This window comes from Vulpes lagopus, chromosome 6 (assembly GCF_018345385.1).
Source record: "Vulpes lagopus strain Blue_001 chromosome 6, ASM1834538v1, whole genome shotgun sequence".
NCBI classification, from domain to species: domain Eukaryota; kingdom Metazoa; phylum Chordata; class Mammalia; order Carnivora; family Canidae; genus Vulpes; species Vulpes lagopus.
In genome coordinates, this window is record NC_054829.1 from 4201982 (window position 1) to 4219957 (window position 17976).

The 17976-nt window shown below is 33.9% G+C and overlaps 6 non-coding genes across 6 annotated transcripts; all 6 read right to left on the reverse strand.

Moving 5' to 3' along the window:
* Positions 1 to 1086: 1086 nt before the first annotated feature.
* On the reverse strand, positions 1087 to 1160 carry LOC121494065. The gene has a single exon (XR_005988705.1). It is a non-coding gene; the product is annotated as a small nucleolar RNA SNORD113/SNORD114 family (small nucleolar RNA).
* Positions 1161 to 3743: 2583 nt separating this feature from the next.
* On the reverse strand, positions 3744 to 3819 carry LOC121494075. The gene has a single exon (XR_005988715.1). It is a non-coding gene; the product is annotated as a small nucleolar RNA SNORD113/SNORD114 family (small nucleolar RNA).
* A 2073-nt stretch (positions 3820 to 5892) lies between these two features.
* Positions 5893 to 5965, reverse strand: LOC121494084. Its single transcript, XR_005988721.1, has one exon. It is a non-coding gene; the product is annotated as a small nucleolar RNA SNORD113/SNORD114 family (small nucleolar RNA).
* A 1292-nt stretch (positions 5966 to 7257) lies between these two features.
* On the reverse strand, positions 7258 to 7335 carry LOC121494072. Its single transcript, XR_005988712.1, has one exon. It is a non-coding gene; the product is annotated as a small nucleolar RNA SNORD113/SNORD114 family (small nucleolar RNA).
* Positions 7336 to 9351: 2016 nt separating this feature from the next.
* LOC121494071 lies at positions 9352 to 9426 on the reverse strand. The gene has a single exon (XR_005988711.1). It is a non-coding gene; the product is annotated as a small nucleolar RNA SNORD113/SNORD114 family (small nucleolar RNA).
* Positions 9427 to 12203: 2777 nt separating this feature from the next.
* LOC121494077 lies at positions 12204 to 12275 on the reverse strand. The gene has a single exon (XR_005988717.1). It is a non-coding gene; the product is annotated as a small nucleolar RNA SNORD113/SNORD114 family (small nucleolar RNA).
* Between the last annotated feature and the right edge of the window lie 5701 nt (positions 12276 to 17976).

A 17976-nucleotide genomic window follows, 5' to 3' on the forward strand; every position in this document is an offset into this window, starting at 1 on the left:
CATATCTGTCTAGAGACCTCCTACTCACATAGGCAAGAGCCTAGACAATCATTTTTTTTTTTCTGAAGGATTCAATTTATGTAGAAATAGATGAGTTTAAATCTGTGATTCATGGCATATTCTCACCAAGATCTATACATGACCCTCCTCATATATTAATTCAATTGTTCACTGTTTTATTTATTCTTTTATGGAGTGACTTATGGAATATTTGATCACATATTTAAACATACTAAATATATTAAATATACACACACACGTTTACACACACAATGGTAAACCCATGAACAACTCAGAATAGAAATGCTCTTCATATGCAAGTGTCTATATACCCATACCCAAGCCAGGAAGAGAGGACCAATAGTACAGACAGATTAATCCTTACTCTTGCTCTTTACTAGGCCATGTTTTTTTGCCCCCTTTTAAAAACTGTGATTAGGACTTAATCTACTCTAACGTAACAATTCATCAATATTTGGGAATTAACTAATATTAGACAGGAAACCTGAATAACATTATTTTTGCCTCCATACCTATTATATTACCCATAAAGCTTTAAAAATGAGCTGTTTCTCCTTCTTTTTAATAAAATTAAGTAAACAGAGGGAGATTAATAATAACTCAGTTCCTAAGGCACATTCTAATATGAACTATGCTCATTCTTTTTCCAATTAAGTATTTAATGACTTATTTATATATGCAATTTTTCTTTTCAAAATAAAAAACAACTAACCAGCAAATAACCACCTGTATCAAACAATGATACTGAGTCTTATGTACTTCTGCCTACCCATTCATTCCAAAAAGGGGAAACAGCCTTTAGAAATAGATTTCACTAGAATTCAGTGCCACAGAATGTATAATAATAATAATAAACTCTATTTCATTACATACTCTCATAGTTGTCTATGCTCAGATTTATTTTTACTTTTTAATATTTATTTAATTTATTCTTGCATAATTTACTTACAAGAATTCAATCTATATCCATAAAGTGTGTATGCCCATAATCAAGACACTTGAACACTCTGAACTTCTACCCTAAGCTCAATTCCATAGAGGAAAAAATGAGGCCACTTTTTAATTATGGACCTCAGAGTCACAGATGGCTTTAATCAAAATTTTTGATTCAGACACCCTCCAATCTCATCATTGGTCCACACTTGGCACTCTTTTTCTTCATTCATTTCTACCTTCATTTTCCCATGAATCACCAACTCCCAGAGCAAGATACTCAATACAACTATGATCTGTCTCTAGACTGTTTTCTCACAAAGCTTTCATACTAGGTCTCCACGTGAACTTTGTTTCATATCAATGCCATCATTAAAAATGTTCCATGATTGAGCCATGTTCATTTCATTTGTCCAGTTTTAATCATGGTATAATCAACAATGAAAAACCACAGGGCATCCCACATCTAGAATACAAGCAATATGCTCTACCTTCTGAGAGCTCCTTCCTCTAAACAGTTAATAGCCTGGATCTCTATCAAAATGCAAATGCTTCAATCAACTGTGGTTTAGAAATAATATGAAATATCATTATTAATATTAATATTAATTAAATGCCTTCCACTCAAAAACAAAATGCATCTCAGTTGTGCTGAAATGGGTTAATTCTACTTCTTGGCCCAAAACACATTCCCACTATTGGTCCATATTTGATGTTCCTAGATTTTATTTTTGTGCATATAGGCTTTTGTTCTATTCAATGACTTTAGTGACCACACATGGACAAACCATATAAATGAGGACAAACTCTGACTGTTACATTGGTTCTTACCCACAGAAGTAACAGTCAAGATCTTCTTCATTGGATAATAGCTGAATCCAATGTGCAGTATTCATCCAGGAGGATAAAGTAGATTTTTAAAAGAGTGAAAGGTATAAATTTAGATTTTTAAATAAAAGTTAGTTCTGCATTAGATTAATCATAAATATTGGTCCGTGTCACATTTTCATCAATACAACAGTGCTATCCTTTTCAACTACTGAATTACTCAATTTTCAGTGTGAAATAACATAAAGAAGACCTTTTATAATCTACCACCCAACACAAAAAGAACTAAAACTATTATTGATATCTGACTATATAACCTACCAAAAAGTAAAAAGTCCAGATAGTATTTCAGTGGGAAAACTTTAGCAAAATGGAATGAATTTAAATTCTTATTTCATAAAACAACCCGACCAACGAGCCACACTGTACTTTCATACTTGTGTTTATCGATTTGTTGACTCATTTATTTATTCACTTTTTAAGCAACTCTAAGGATAATTTAATTATCTGCTCTTTTTTTTCTACAGAAAACACAAAATGGTAGAGCTATCAACTACTCAAAACTAAATACTATTACATGCAACTTCCTATCTCAGCATTGTTTGCACTGATGGAACTTTCTGCAGTAATGGAAATATCCTCTATTAGCACTATTCAATATGGTAGCCACTGGCCACATTTGGCTTAAAATGTGGCTAGTGTTACTAAGGAAGTGATCTTTTATTTTTAATTAATTTGAATTTAAATGTTAACAGTAAGATGTACTAGAGAGAATGGGGGTATATGATCCTTCCCCAAGGGGGGAGCCTGGATCTTTTTTATTTAAGTGGACTTTGAAAGCACAAACAGGATCTTTTTTTTTTTTTTTTAGCACTGGATGTTATACTACATGTTGGCAAATTGAACTCCAATAAAAAAAGATACAAAAAATAAATAAAGAAAAAATAAAGTTAAAATTTAAAAAAAAGAACAGGGTTAATCATACTCCTTCATACATTATACATGCTTCTCACTGACCCATGATTTACATTCTTTTAAATAATGGATTGAAATATAAAATTATTTTTTTACTTACTAATAATAATAGCATCAATAATGGTGAGCCCTAAGGATACTTCACAAGAAGGCTGAGTGATACTACAAGTATCCATTGGCTTTTCACTTTCAGAAATCATCAACAAAATACATTTACATTTTTCTTTCATTTTTAATTATTTACTTATTTTTACATTTTTCTTTGAAAGAAAAGTCAATGAACATAATTACTATACTCACTCTTCTAATGTTCATGCTTTGGCCTTTCCTAAGTTTCAATAATTATTTAATAATTTATTTTTTTAACACTGATTGTATTAAATTTGTATTTATTAAAATCATTTTATACTGGGCAGCCCGGGTGGCTCAGCAATTTAGTGCTGCCTTTGGCCCAGGGCATGATCCTGCAGATCCCCGATCGAGTCCCACATCCCCCTGCATGGAGCCTGTTTCTCCCTCTGCCTGTGTCTCTGCCTCTCTCTGTGTCTCTCATGAATGAATAAAGAAAATCTTTAAAAAAAATCATTTTATATTAATGTGTTTATCATGATTTGCTAGATTATTATTGGTATATGTATTCTACTAAGTATTGCTGATTACTATGCAATTATGTAAGTTTTTTTGTCCCTTTTGAAAATAATACATGCCACCAATTCACTACCACCTCAAAACAATATTGATGTTCACATATATCTATCATATGTTCCCAAAGGAGGAGCAGCCTTAGTCTACTTTATTTTAACTCAAAATTCCAGAAATATATTAATAATCCTGGATTAATTAGCTCCTTTCATGATTAGATAAGGTATAGCCCTTTCTTTACTTATTCATAGTTGTGAAAAATAAAAAAATAACAACAGCACAATCAAGACTACAGTCCTTGAATATTTCTAATTTTGTCTATAAGCACATTTCCCATAGACGAAATGGACCTCAGAGTTACAGACTGGGTTTAATCAAAAATTTTATTCAGATGCCCCACGCACACTCATCATTGATCCAGACTTGGTATTCTGTGCCTTCATTTAATATATTGTTCTGACTTATTCACTGATTCATTAATAATTCAGTCAACATGCACGAATTAGGAAAATAAAACAAAGGCCCTTGAAAATAGGAGTATGTCCAAGCAAGTGACTTACTACAGAGCTACAGAACTGACTCTCTCTGTGCAATGTACCCCAGCATTGTAAATATGAATTAATCCATTTCCTTGCATCATCTTAATTCCCTTAGTCATTGGTCCCTGCTTGGGCCTCTTTCATTTGACATCCGTGTTTTAAAGATGGTAGAGTGAACTGCTACCGTGTGCCATGATTAAGGAAAAGGCAAAATTTCCCATTTTCTTATGTTCCTCCTTCAATGAGTTCATAGTCTGTAATGATGTCAACCAATGGACAAGTGCTTAAATCCACCATGGAACAAAAATAAAATGGAATATTAAAATGTTTTAAAGATGATTGAAATGATTTTCATCTTTCATTCCAATAAATTCAGTAATGCTGAAATGGATTAATCATAATTCTGAATTCATAACATATTTTAATCATTGGTCAATGCATGACCGTCTTTGAATTGTTCATGTATGCAGCCATTTACTCTTTCAAAACATTTCAGTGAGTACCTATGACCAAGCCCCCAAGCAATACATGAACACTAATTATTGCTTTAATTGATCTCCTCTCTCTTTACCCAAAGAGATAAAAGGCAAGATCTTCACCATGAGATAAAAACCAAATCTAGTAGATTGTGCTCATTCTGAGGAGTAAAATGCAAACTTTAAAAAGAATCAGTCTACATTTAACTATTTTAAATGATCAAAAATCTAGTAGCCATAAAACTTAGTTTGCATACTTTTGTAAACATTCGGAAGAGAGAACTCTACTTTATATTTACTAATTTGTGCAATTTCTTATTTTAAATAATATAATGAACACCACTGAACTTAGCATTAAAAAGAAGGAATATAATTATAATTATTAGGAATATCTGTCTGGACTTGCTACCCATGTAGGTAAAAGCCAGGATCATCTTTTCTGTTGAATTTTATTTGTGCAGAATTGGATACCTGGGAGATTCAATTCAGGACACAATCTCACCAATGATCCAAGCTTAATAAATTTATTAATAAATTTATTATTCACTTAATAAATTTATTAATAAATTTATTATTCACTTAATAAATTTATTATTCACTCACTAATTGTTCTGTTTAATTACTCATGGGATAATAAGGATATCCCTTCATTTTTCTAAAATAATGCCAAAAATTAAACAACCATCAAAACAGAAGCAAAAAACTTATTATTTACAAATGTCTGCGTGCATCATTAGAAAGGCGTAGAGCTTTTTGTCTTCCTATGGATATCAGTCGTGTAAAACATCATGATCTTTACATCCAACTGCATGCTTTCCTTTAATGCATTGTGGGATTTTTAAAAAACTGATATAAATGCAAATGCATTTGCTCACTTATAATTATACTTCAATATATGTCAGCCCACCCACACCAGATAAGTACCTTGAATAATATTTACATTTGTCCTTATGTCATTACCCAAAAGAATAGCAAACTGATTCTTTAATATCTGTTTGCTTACATAAAACTGCATAAAGAGATTGCATTAATCATGAGTGTGGTTGTATAAAACATTATCATCATTGCTCCATGCTCTCCCTCTCAATTACATAGTTTATTCAATCAACTACTTATGTAAATGTATTTCCCTTTCCTTAATAAAATGATCAATTGGCAATATGCCTCAACATAAAACAAAACACTGACTCTTATGCACAGTTGACCATATGCCCCTTAACAAAGTGATAAAAGCCTTGACTATTAATTTATTGGGAATAAATACCTCAAAATTGTTTTTAATAACTACTCACGTTCCATTATATGCCTTAAAAGTAGTGCATCCTTATCTCTCTTATTCTTTATTCATTGATATATTTCTTTATTCATGGGCTAATTGTATTATAATAATGCAATTCATACCCCAAACCACAAAAGCCCACGAATATGATGCTGTAGGCTCATTTCCCACAAAGAGAATAATGAGGTGTTTCTTTGTAATGGACCTCAGTTGCAGATGGGTTTAATCAAAATTCTCGTTTCAGAAACCCCATGACATTCATCATTGGTCCATGCTAGGAAATTTTTGTTTATTGATTAATTTTCTGATTCACAAATAATAATACAATCACAAAATTCCAAAACAAGATCCTTGAATGTTAGGCTTTTCTCCTATAAAGCTAACAAACTCATTTTTTACAAAGACTCAAAGCTGCACATGTGGATGGGTCAACTTCCCTGCTTTGTATCAAACCCACATTTAGCACTGCTTCCTGTGTGGCCCTCTCTTATTTAATTTGTCCATATGTCAAAGATGGTTCAATGAAAAATAATGAAACCACCATCTTCAATCACCTCTGGGCTGCTCCCAAAGAGCTATCAGCTACCTCTATCCATATGGGAATGCTTAAATCAACCATGGTAAAAAAATAAAGAATACTAAACTGCTCTGAAAATAAATTAAGTAACTTCTATCTTCTTTTAAAATTACCTCCACTGTACTGCTTTAGATTAAACATAATTTTTGGTTTATAACACATTCCCTTATCAGTCCACACTTGGAGTGTTTTATTTATTTTGTGTGTGTAGTACACAATTATTTACTTTGGTATCTTCAGATAGCCCCCATGAACAAGCCATCCAAACAAAGAATGTGAACTAAGGGACTTACTTATATTAGTCTTCATGCTCCTGGTTGACTACAATAATTCTTACTAAACGATTGAGTCAGCCATGCTATTGTTCACTCTGCATAGGAAAAAGCAGATTTAGACTACATTTAGAATTTTTTAATGGCTGTTAGACAGACCTAGATACCAGTAAGAACTTTGGCTCAAACATGCAATTCTTTATTAATCCAGGACAGAATTCTTAGTGATAAGTAATATAATAAATACTATTAAGTTCATCACCTAGTCCAAAGTTAAGATCTATAATGGTTACAAATATCTACCTGTATCAACACTTATTAAAGAGATGGTTATCTAACAGATTATTGACTGATGAAAACACTTTCCTTTTCCGTAGTTTAAAAAACCCATCAAACTACAGAAACTCGAAACACTGCCTCTTAGCTGTACACACTAATATGTTCCACACAAAGGGGGATTACAGAGTAAGCCTTTCCATTTTCCTTCAGGATTGTATTGATATTAATAGTGTTTACTGCACTCTGCTAAACGTCCCACAAGGAGGCTTTTGGTGTTTCATGTATTCATTTCTTTATTTATTCACACATTGATTCACTTGAAATAATATAATCCATATCCATGAACCACAAAAGCCTGGGGCAAGTTTATTGAATTTTCCTAACTTCTACTATTAGCTAATTTCTACAGAGAATATCGACCAATTCCTGCTCTGTAATGGACCTCAGAGTTACACAGAGGGCTTCATCAAAGGTGTTGATTCAGATACCTCCACCAATACTCATCATTGATCCAGGCACAGCTTGCTAGTTCTTCATTCACTTAGGCCTTCTTGAATGGATTCATTCATTCATGGACTCATGAATAGTAATTATACAATCAATAACCTTTAATGACACAAAACTGAAAACAAAAGTCTGAAAGACAACCAAGATCTCTTCATTGCCCCCTTTATGGAGAGCAAATAGTCACTCACTTTTCACAATGAACTTCTGTTTTGCCATAGGGATTAATCAGCACGCTTGCTTCATATCAATCCCTTACTTGTGACTGGCATCCACCTGCTTTTTTTTCACCTGACTTGCCTATACATTAAAGCTGGTGTCATCAACAACCACAAACCTATCATCTTAACCCACAAGTGACAAAACTGACCTCTGCCATCCTTCAAGATGTTCTAGCCTCAAAGGGTTAATAACTGAAATTTTTATCAGTGAAGGAATGTATTACACAAAGGTGGAAAAATTTATTAAATGGGAGGATACACTGCTTTGAGAATATGTGAAATGCCTCCTCCCCCTCACCTTAGTGATGGTCCTTAGTTGGGATGCATTAAAGTAAATACAAATTTTAATTCATGACACATTTCAATCACGGAGCTCAGGACTGACACTCTTTAATTTCATATATTACTTAACTATTTATTTTATTGAAATAATTTAGTGGGCTTCCATAAATAACCTCCATCTTAGAACACAAACATTGATATTTACTTACATCAGTTTTTATGCTTCTCAGTCTCAGAATTAACAGCCAGGTCTCACAATTATAGGATGATTAAATCAGCTCTATAAACAAAGGAAAAAGTGGGGAGGGAAGTCAATTTGTAAAAACAGTGAAAACAGAGTTCGCTTTCCTAAACTGAAACTAGTGAAAGGACTAGTTAATCAGAAGTTCTATTTCATATCACATTCTTATCATTTTCCCAAGGATGGTACTCTCTTACATAGTAAAATTTTCACTAAATAATTTGAATACTATTGAATTTCTTGCTCAGCACAAAATTAAATAAAAATTACCAAATAGAGACATCTGACTTTACTTGCTACCTACCTAGAGGGAGCCATCATCACCTTTTTATTAGACTTCTATGTGTTAAATTTAATGTATTTAATTTAGTTTTCTGATCCAATCTCCCAATCCTCCACTACAAGGATTTATGGATTTATGGATTCACTCACTTACTGGTTGTTTTTATTATTCAGGGAATAACAATACCATCTTTCAAAAGAAAACTCGAAAAGGTTAAACATCAACCCAGAACCAAAATACCACAATTTGGAAAGGTCCAGATGCATCTTTCAAAAAACAGAAGAGCTTAAAATTTCCTAGAATATTTGTCATTGGAAAACTAAGATGAATCAAAAGTCCTCATATTTAAACATGTGTTCCTAATTGGTCCATGATTTGCTTACTTTTTAAAAATAGATTGATATATAAAATTATACTTTCTCTTATACAAAGACACTAGTAACTGTGAACTTATCCACCAGACAAGAATAGTGAACAAAATTTATGTCTGACCATAGCCATTACCATCAATAACAGACTTGCCTCTTTTTTTATTGTTTGAATAAAATTGGTTTAAAAGATTGGATTAATGATGAGTGTAGTCATATAAATCATTCTCATCATTGGTCTCTGCCTGTCTCTCAATTCTGTGGTTATTTAACTAACTATTATAGAGTAAATGTGTTGCCATTTCCTTAATAAAAGAATCAGTTGACAACCCACCACCAACAAACACTCCTGGGTATTGTGTACAAATAACCAGATAGCCCTTTAATTTACTATTAATTTATTGGAGTAAGAGTTTCAGACAAATTTTAATAATACTACTCCATGTTGCATTACATTCCTTAATAATAAGTGTAGATTTGTCCTCTTTTTTTCATTCATTGGTGCATTTTTTTAATTTGTGGGTCAATTTTAGAATAAAATAACAGTCCATCACTAAGAACCACAATAGCCCAAGCACACGGCACCATGTGCTCCGTTCCCACAGAGGGAATAACTACGTGTCTCTTTGTAATGGACCTCAGAGTTGCATATGGGTTTAATCAAAACTCCTGTTTCAGATACCCCATGGTACTCATCATTGGTCCAGGCACGTTTTTCTTCCTTAATGTCTTATTTATTTATTTATTTATTTATTTATTTATTTATTTATTCATCCATCGATTCATGAATAACAATACAATCATAAAATTCCAAGAACACTATCCTCCCACTAGTGGCTCTTTCCCTAAAGAGCAAATAGATTAGATCTCCTTTTACAATGGACCTCAGAGAATACATCTGATCACTTAATATCCATGCCTCATTCCAAATCCACATTCACCATGGGTCCTTCTGTGGCTTTATTTTATTTTATTTGCCCATGTCTTAAAGATGGTTCAATGGAAGGTTATGAAACCACCACCTTAATCACATCTCAAAACAAAGTCTTCCATTTGCTTCCAGGCTGCCACACAAAACAGTTGTCAGCCAGTACTATACCAATATGGAAATGTTTGAGTCCTCTGTGGAGGAAAATAAAGTGTAATATTAGGTAATTCTGAAAATGAATGAAATGACTATTTTTTTAATCACTTCAGTTGTGTCCAATTGGATTAAAAGTAATTTTTGATTGATAACATATTCCCATCACTGGCCCTTATATGGAGATTTTTATTTCTTTTATAGACCATGATTCTTTCAATACACCACTAAACACTTGTGAACAAAAGCATCCCAACCAAGGTTGGGAACTCTGAATCTTACTTACATTTGTCTCTATGTTCTTTACACACAGAGCTAACTGTCAAGATGTTGTTTCTTAGAAAATGAGTAAGTTTGCTGTTTTATGGTCATTCTGTGAAGGAAAATGTAGAATTAACCTAGGTTTTTTAATGTATGTTAATCATGTAGAACTAGATAGTAATAAACTTTGGCACTTCTTAGTCTAATATTTACTTTCACTTTTAAATAATGTACTAACCACTGTCCAATAAACCTCGTAAGAATAAAACAGTATCTATCAAAAATCTTTATATTTTAATAGTTTTAACAGAATAAAAAATAATTTTAACAGATGTTACTTTTGCAGAATTGGATACATTTAAATCCTTATTGGGACACCTGAGTGGCTCAACAGTTGAGCATCTGCCTTTGGCAGGGGTCATGATTCAGGGGTCCTGGGATTGAGTCCTGCATCAGGCTCCCTGCTAGGAGCCTGCTTCTTTCTCCCTCTGCTTCTCTCTCTGTGTCTCTCATGAATAAATAAATAAAATCTTTTTAAAAATAAATAAAATAAATCCTTATTTTATATTCTCTGTAATGACTCATGCCATGACCAAATCAAAATCACAATGAGATACCAGCTCACACTGGTCAGGATGGCTAAAATTAACAACTCAGGAAACAACAGATGTTGGTGAGGATACAGAAAAAGGGGAACCCTCTTACACTGTTGGTGGGAATCCAAACAGGTTCAGCTCCTTTGGAAAACAGTATGGGGGGTCCTCAAAAAGTTAAAAATAGAGCTACCTTGTGATCCAGCAATTGCACTACTAGATATTTATACAAAGGATACAAACATGGTGATTCGAAGGGGTACAAGCACCCCAATGTTTATTGCAGCAATGTCCACAATAGTTAAACTATGGAAAGAGCCTAGACGCCCATCCACAGGTGAATGGATAAAGAAGGTATAGAGAGAGAGACTGTGTGTGTGTGTGTGTGTGTGTGTGTGTGTGTGTGTGTGGTGTATCTATAATGGAATATTACTCAGCCATCAAAAATAATGAAATCTTGCCATTTGTAACAATGTGGATAGAACTAGAAGGTGTTATGTTAAGCAAAAAAAGTCATAGGAAAACAAATACCACATGATTTCGCTCACACGTGGAATTTAAGAAACAAAACAGATGAACATAAGTGAATGGCAGGAAAAGTAAAATAAGATGAAAAGAGGGAGACAAACCAAAGGAGATGCTTAACTCTAGGAAACAAATTCAGGGTTGCTGAAGTGGACATGGGTGCGGAGGGGGTAACTGGGTGATGGGCATTAAGAAGGGCACATGATGTAATAAGCAACTGATGAATCACTAAGTTCTACCTCTGAAACTCATGATACACTATATGTTAATTAAATTGATTTTAGATTTATTAAAAAAAAAAAAAGACTAAAACTAAAACAAAAATCTGCTACCAGAGGACATTTACCAATGTCTAGAGACATTTTTGATTGTCACAACTGCAAGAGGGTGGCCAATACTGGCATCTAGTAGAGGCCATGAAGTTACTAAACATTCTAAAATGTACAGGCAGCCTTCCCAGCAATGAATTATCCAGCCCAAAATGTCAGTAATGAGAGGTTGAGAAAATCCTGCTGTACCCTCTTCAAAATAATTGGTTGAGACATAAATGTATTTATACATTCACTCACAGTATCATCGATACCTACAAACATACAAACTGGATTAGAAATTTAAATGGAATTAACAGTTGTTCATATGCTCATTGCTCCCAGATAGAACCAACTAGATCATATTTTCTTATTTTCAACAAGCAACCAGCATCTTAAAGACAATACAGAACAATACCACATTGCTTCCCTGGTACTCATCTGTGTCTGTTCCTGTCCCAAATAGATATGAGATTTAATCAATTTATTTTAGAACTGAGTGCTTCACAAAATATTAATAATAATAAGTACATTACACAGTCTCATATTGGGCCACATATAGCTCTTTGTTTATTTACATATTTATTTATTCATTTATTAATTTGCTTATAGTGTTACAATCCAGACCTATAAACCTTCATAGCTTAAGAACAAAATCCTGGATATTACTAACCTCTGCTGTAGGTGGATTTACCATATAGGCATTAACTAGGTCTCTGACCTCAGAGTTATAGGGTTTAATCAAAATCATTGATTCAGACACCCCAGGATACTCATCATTGGTCCAAACATGGTACCCTTTCCTTTACTCATTAATACCTTTGTTTACTGGTTCCCTCATTAAGTTACTAATAGTACGAAAGGCAATACACATGAATCACAAAACATAAAAATACGACCCTAGAATACTACTAAATTATATCTGTAGGTTTATTTTCCATAAAACTAAGAAACTACTTTTTTACGGCATTATACACACAGACTGTCAAACTACTTGTTTCACATCAACCCCATATTTATACTACTTTGTCCGTGCTTGCCCTTCTTTCATTTAGTTGCCCCATGTTTTAAAGATGGTACATAAGGTAGCCAGCCTCCAAGATGGCTCCCAATGATTCATGGCTTCTGGCATTCCAGCCTTGTGTAATCTCTCCCATTTGAAATAATGCTTGGCCTCTATGACCAATAGAATCCCGTGGAAGTGAAGGTGTAGGACTCCGGAGTCTAGGTTATAAATACATTGAGGCTTCCATCTTCCTCTCTCTTGGATTGGCTATTCTTTGCGAAGTCAGCTGTCATGTTGTGAGGATACTCAAGGAGTCATGAGGAGAGGTCTAGGAAGGGATTGTGGTCTCCCACCAACAACCAGCACCATGAAAGTGAGGCATGGAAGCAGATCCTCCAGCCCAGTCAAGCTTTTAAATGACTGCACTTTACCACCTGACATCTTGACTCCAACCACCCAAGAGAACCTAGGCCAAACTGCCCATCCATCCACTCCTGGATTCCTGCCCCATAGAAACTGTGACAGATAACAAATGTTTATTCCTGTTTGAAACCACTAAGTTATAGGGACACCTGGGTGGCTCAGGGGTTGAGCGTCTGCCTTTGGCTCAGGGCGTGATCCCGGGGTCCCAGGATCCAGTCTCGCATCAGATCCTGCATGGAGCCTGCTTTTCCCTCTGCCTATGTCTCTGCCTCTCTTTCTGTGTGTCTCTCATGAATAAATAAAGTCTTTTTTAATTTTTTTTTAACTACCACTAAGTTATAGGGAAATTTGTTGCACGGCAGTAGAAAACTAATATAATACAATGATGAACCAACCACCATCGTATCTCACAATGAGGATACTGATACTACCTTCCCATTTCATATTTGCCCCCTGACATATGAAGAGTTAATGGCTTAGATCTTTATCATTGAAAAAATGTTTAAATTAACCATGACGGCAAACTAGAACATTAAAAGCCCTAAAAATGCATAAAAGTCCTCCATGTTTTAATAAACCCTAATTGCACTAAATTAGATGAATTGTAAAATTTGGTTAATTTCCTATTATGGGTCTCTGCATGGCATCCTTTGATTTTATTTAGGTATTAAGTATTTATTCCTTTGACATAATGTCATAATGAACAAACCATCTAAACCAAGGACATGAATACTAACTATAATTTACTACAATCTCTAGGCTCCTTACCCACAAAGGTAAAAACTAGAATCTTTATTACTATTGAAAAATTAAATCAGCTATAGCATTTTCATTCTGTAAGTTAAAAATACACTTTTTAAAAAGAACCAGACTTCTTTATAAAAAAGACTCGATTTTTTTTAATGGACTGAAATCATGAGGTACTGGATGAATAAACCTTGATTCCAATCGCATTCTCATTATTGACTCAAGAATGACTCTATTTTTTATTGACTTATTTACTGTTTAATTTTTAATTTACATAGTGAACACTGTTAAATCCACCACCCACTAGTTGCTAAATGTAACTAGTACTACTAGCCATCTGTATACTCCCTAACCACACGGCTGACAGCCTCATTAATCTTTAAGATTCCATACTCCTGCATTGCTCAGAGTGTGCCATGAAGCACTGGCCTAAGATTTACTTTAATTTATATACATTTATTGATTCATTCATGTTTCTCTCTTATTTAATCACTCAAAGAATACTTCGATTATTTGTTCTTTTTTATTTTTAAAGAAAAAAAGTAAAACCCATCAGTACTCCAAAATTGAAATACTAGTTCATGCAATTGCTGATATCCACTTTGTCCAAAGTGGGATTAAGTCTAGATTTCTTCCTCTTCATCTAAAATGGTTTAATCATTATATTTACTTCATGACACCTGCTCCTCTGCCTGCTTTTAAATAATTGACCAATATATGAACACTTTGTTCATTAACTTTTAACAATACATTCAAAGTGAAGGCAAGCTAGGGCCCTGGACAAGGACATTGGCTAATACTAGTATCTGTCCATATGTTCATTGTCCACAGATATAACCTGGTAGATTCCTTTTTGTTTTTTCAAATAATAATGAACAGAATTTGTTTGATCATACCTACTATCAAATTCTCAATATTAGTCCATGCTGGGCTTTCTTTCAATCAGGCACCTATTTAAGCAATTGTTTTTAATGTAAAGGATTTATTTCTGAGAACAGGACCAACAACCAGCTACCTACCAGCAAATGTGAAACAACATGGACTTTCATAGAATAGGATACATATTCTTTATGGAAAAAAGTAAGATAAACTTGATCTACTTATGATGAAACTCAGAGTTTCAAGGGATAATATAATAATAATCCTTGTTTCATTGCAAACTCAAATAATTAGTCATCATTCACTTACTCATCTTTATTCTCGCACTGCATTACTTACGATACATTTCACAGACATTATGAACTAAAGCTCAGGAACCAGATCATTGACTCCTCCTAACTTTTTGCTGCAAATCTCTCTCTCACAGAAGAAATAACCAGATTTCTTGTTTCTAATGGACCTCCAAGTCACAGAGTTTAATTAAAATCTTTGATTCATTAATTAATCTATACTGAACATCATTTTCTCCCTTTATTTATGCACTGCTTATCCCTTTATTCATTGATTCACTAATAATAATATAATCCATTCTCATAAATCAAAAAGCCCAAGAACAACATCCTTGAATGTTGAGAGGACTGGCTCCTAGCCCATTTCCCGCAGTGCTAATAGACAAGGACCTTTTTTGCAATACATATGTATGCTCTTTGCAAATATAAATTAGTCAACATCCTTGCTTCATATCAATTTCATGGGTCCATGCTGGCCCTTTTATATTTAAAGATGATTCAAGAAATAGCCACAGGACCTTTAATATTTCTCCACATCCAGAATACCAACCATTTTGTCCATCTTCCTGTGCGCTCCTGCCTCAAGGAATTCATAGCTTAAATCTTTATGAATGGAGATGTACTTAAACATATTTCAATGCAAAAATAAAACACAATGTGAAGCAGCCCCAAAAATTAATGAAACACCTTGCATCTTTTTTATTGAATTCCAGTAGTACTAAATCAGATTAATCATAAATCCCAATTCGGGTCTGTGCTAGTGTTACTTGGCTTTACTTATTAATATATCCATTCATTACTTTGAAAAATTCAAGCAACACCCATAAGCCAACCTCACAACCCAAGAATATAAGCTGCTACTTACATCAATTTCTTCTCTCCTTACCCACACGGTTTGTGAAAGGCAAGATCTTTAGCATTAGAGAATGATTAAATCATCTGTGGTGTTTTCACTTGGTGAAAATGCAGACTTTCAAAAGAGAGAAAGAGCCTGTAGTTAGAATTTTTAAAGTGGAGGTTAGTCTTGTAGTATCAGATCAATCATGAACAAGGGTCCTTTTAGAATGTCATCATTACCCATGAATCGCGCTCTCATTTATTGACTTACTTAATTTTTCTTCTTAAACAACACAGTGAACACCAACATAAGAAGAACCATTATCTACCATAAATATCTGTCTATATACTCCCTATCCATAAATTTAACAACTCAGTGGTTGCTTTTAATGGACCTCACTTGTACAAAATTGGATAAATGTAAATCTTTGTTTTATGCCATATTCTCACCAATGAAGCACAAATTTTTCTGACTGATGTCAATTTATTCATTTATTTATTCATATATATAATTAGGCATAAAATAAATCAATTACCTACCCATTTTTCTAAAGAATTCCTCCATGCAAATTTCTATGTTCACCTGAACCTAATATTACACTGTATGTTAACTAACTGGAATGTAAGTTAAAACTCGAAAAAAAAAAATGTGTGCTTTACCCAAAGTGGAAGAAATTGGTATTTCTATTTCTTTATCTGGACAACATTTGGGTATAAAAGGAGCAATCATTACCTTTGGTTCATAACACATATTCCTCATTGGCCCTTGCTCAGCCTTCTTTTGAATAATTAACCTATGCAGAAATGCACTTCTTCATTCCCTTATGACAATATGCCAGTATCAATGAAAACCAAGGCACAGAACAGGAATACTAAATATCCAGTCTCCATGCTCATGGCCCAGAGACATAACTGATTACTAAATCCTCTTCTGATTTTTTTTAAATTAAGCTAGTGAATACAGTTATATTAATTGTAACTCTGGTCATATGACACATCCTCATAGGTTCACGTCTGGCCCACTCTTAATAAGACAATATTTAAACAATTGTGCTTTTTATGTAAGCCTTTATTTTTTGTCCTTCTTAACTAAAACCACCACACAAACAAACAAAACAGCAACATGAACTCTTAGGTGTATCTGTCCATACCTGTCCTTATGGTAGAGTTCAGAGCTTTAATTGAATCTTTGGAAACTGGTGTTACAAACATACACTAATTATAATCTTTTATTACATAACTTCATAGTTGGTCCACATGTGGTCTTCCTTATCTTTGCTCATTTACACATTTCCTTATTCATTCCTGAGTTCATTTCCCAAAGAGTCTACCTTATGTCCTTTTTGCAATAGTCCACAGATTTTCAGACTAGGACTAACACAAAATTCTTTGTTCCATTTCTATTTTTTTATCTTTTTAAGTTTTTATTTAAATTCCACTATAGTTAACATACAGTGTAATGTTAGATTCAGGTGTACAATATAGTGATTCGGCACTTCCATACAATATCCAGTGCTCATCACAAGTGTACCCCTTCATCCCCATCAATTGTTTCCCCTATTCCTGCCCCTGACCTTCCCTCTGGTAACCCTCAGTTTGTTCACTATAATTAAGAGTTTGTTTCTCACTCTGTCTCTCTTTTTTTCCCTATCTCATTTTAGATTGTTAAATTCAAATTGGAATGAAATCATATATTTATCTTTCTCCGATTGACTTATTTTGCTTAGCATAATATTCTTTAGCTCTATCCATGTCATTATAAATGACAAGATTTCATTCTTTTTGATTAATATATATATTTATTAATTCTTTAAGTAAATACCTAGTAGTGCAGTTGCTGGATTGTAGCTTAGTTCCATTTTTAACTTTTTGAGGAACCTCCATACTGTTTCCCATAGTGGCTTTACCAGTTTGCATTCCCACCAATAGTGTGAGAGGGTTTCGTTTCCCCACATCCCACAGGATTTTATTTTATTTATTTTTATTAATTTTTTAAGATTTTATTTATTTATTCATGGGAGACAGAGAGAGAGAGAGAGAGAGGCAGAGACACAGGCAGAGGGAGAAGCAGGCTCCACGTGGGGAGCCCGACGCAGGACTCAATCCTTGGGTCTCCAGGATCACGCCCTGGGCCCGAAGGCGGCGCTAAACTGCTGAGCTACCTGGGCTGCCCCCCACAGGATTTTAGATTCAGACTCAGCCTCCACTTGGGGACTCATCATTGTCTCCAGCTTTGCACTCTTTTTCTTCAGTCCTTTATCCTTTTGTTTATTGATTCATTCACTGCTCCAAAAACAATATAGTCA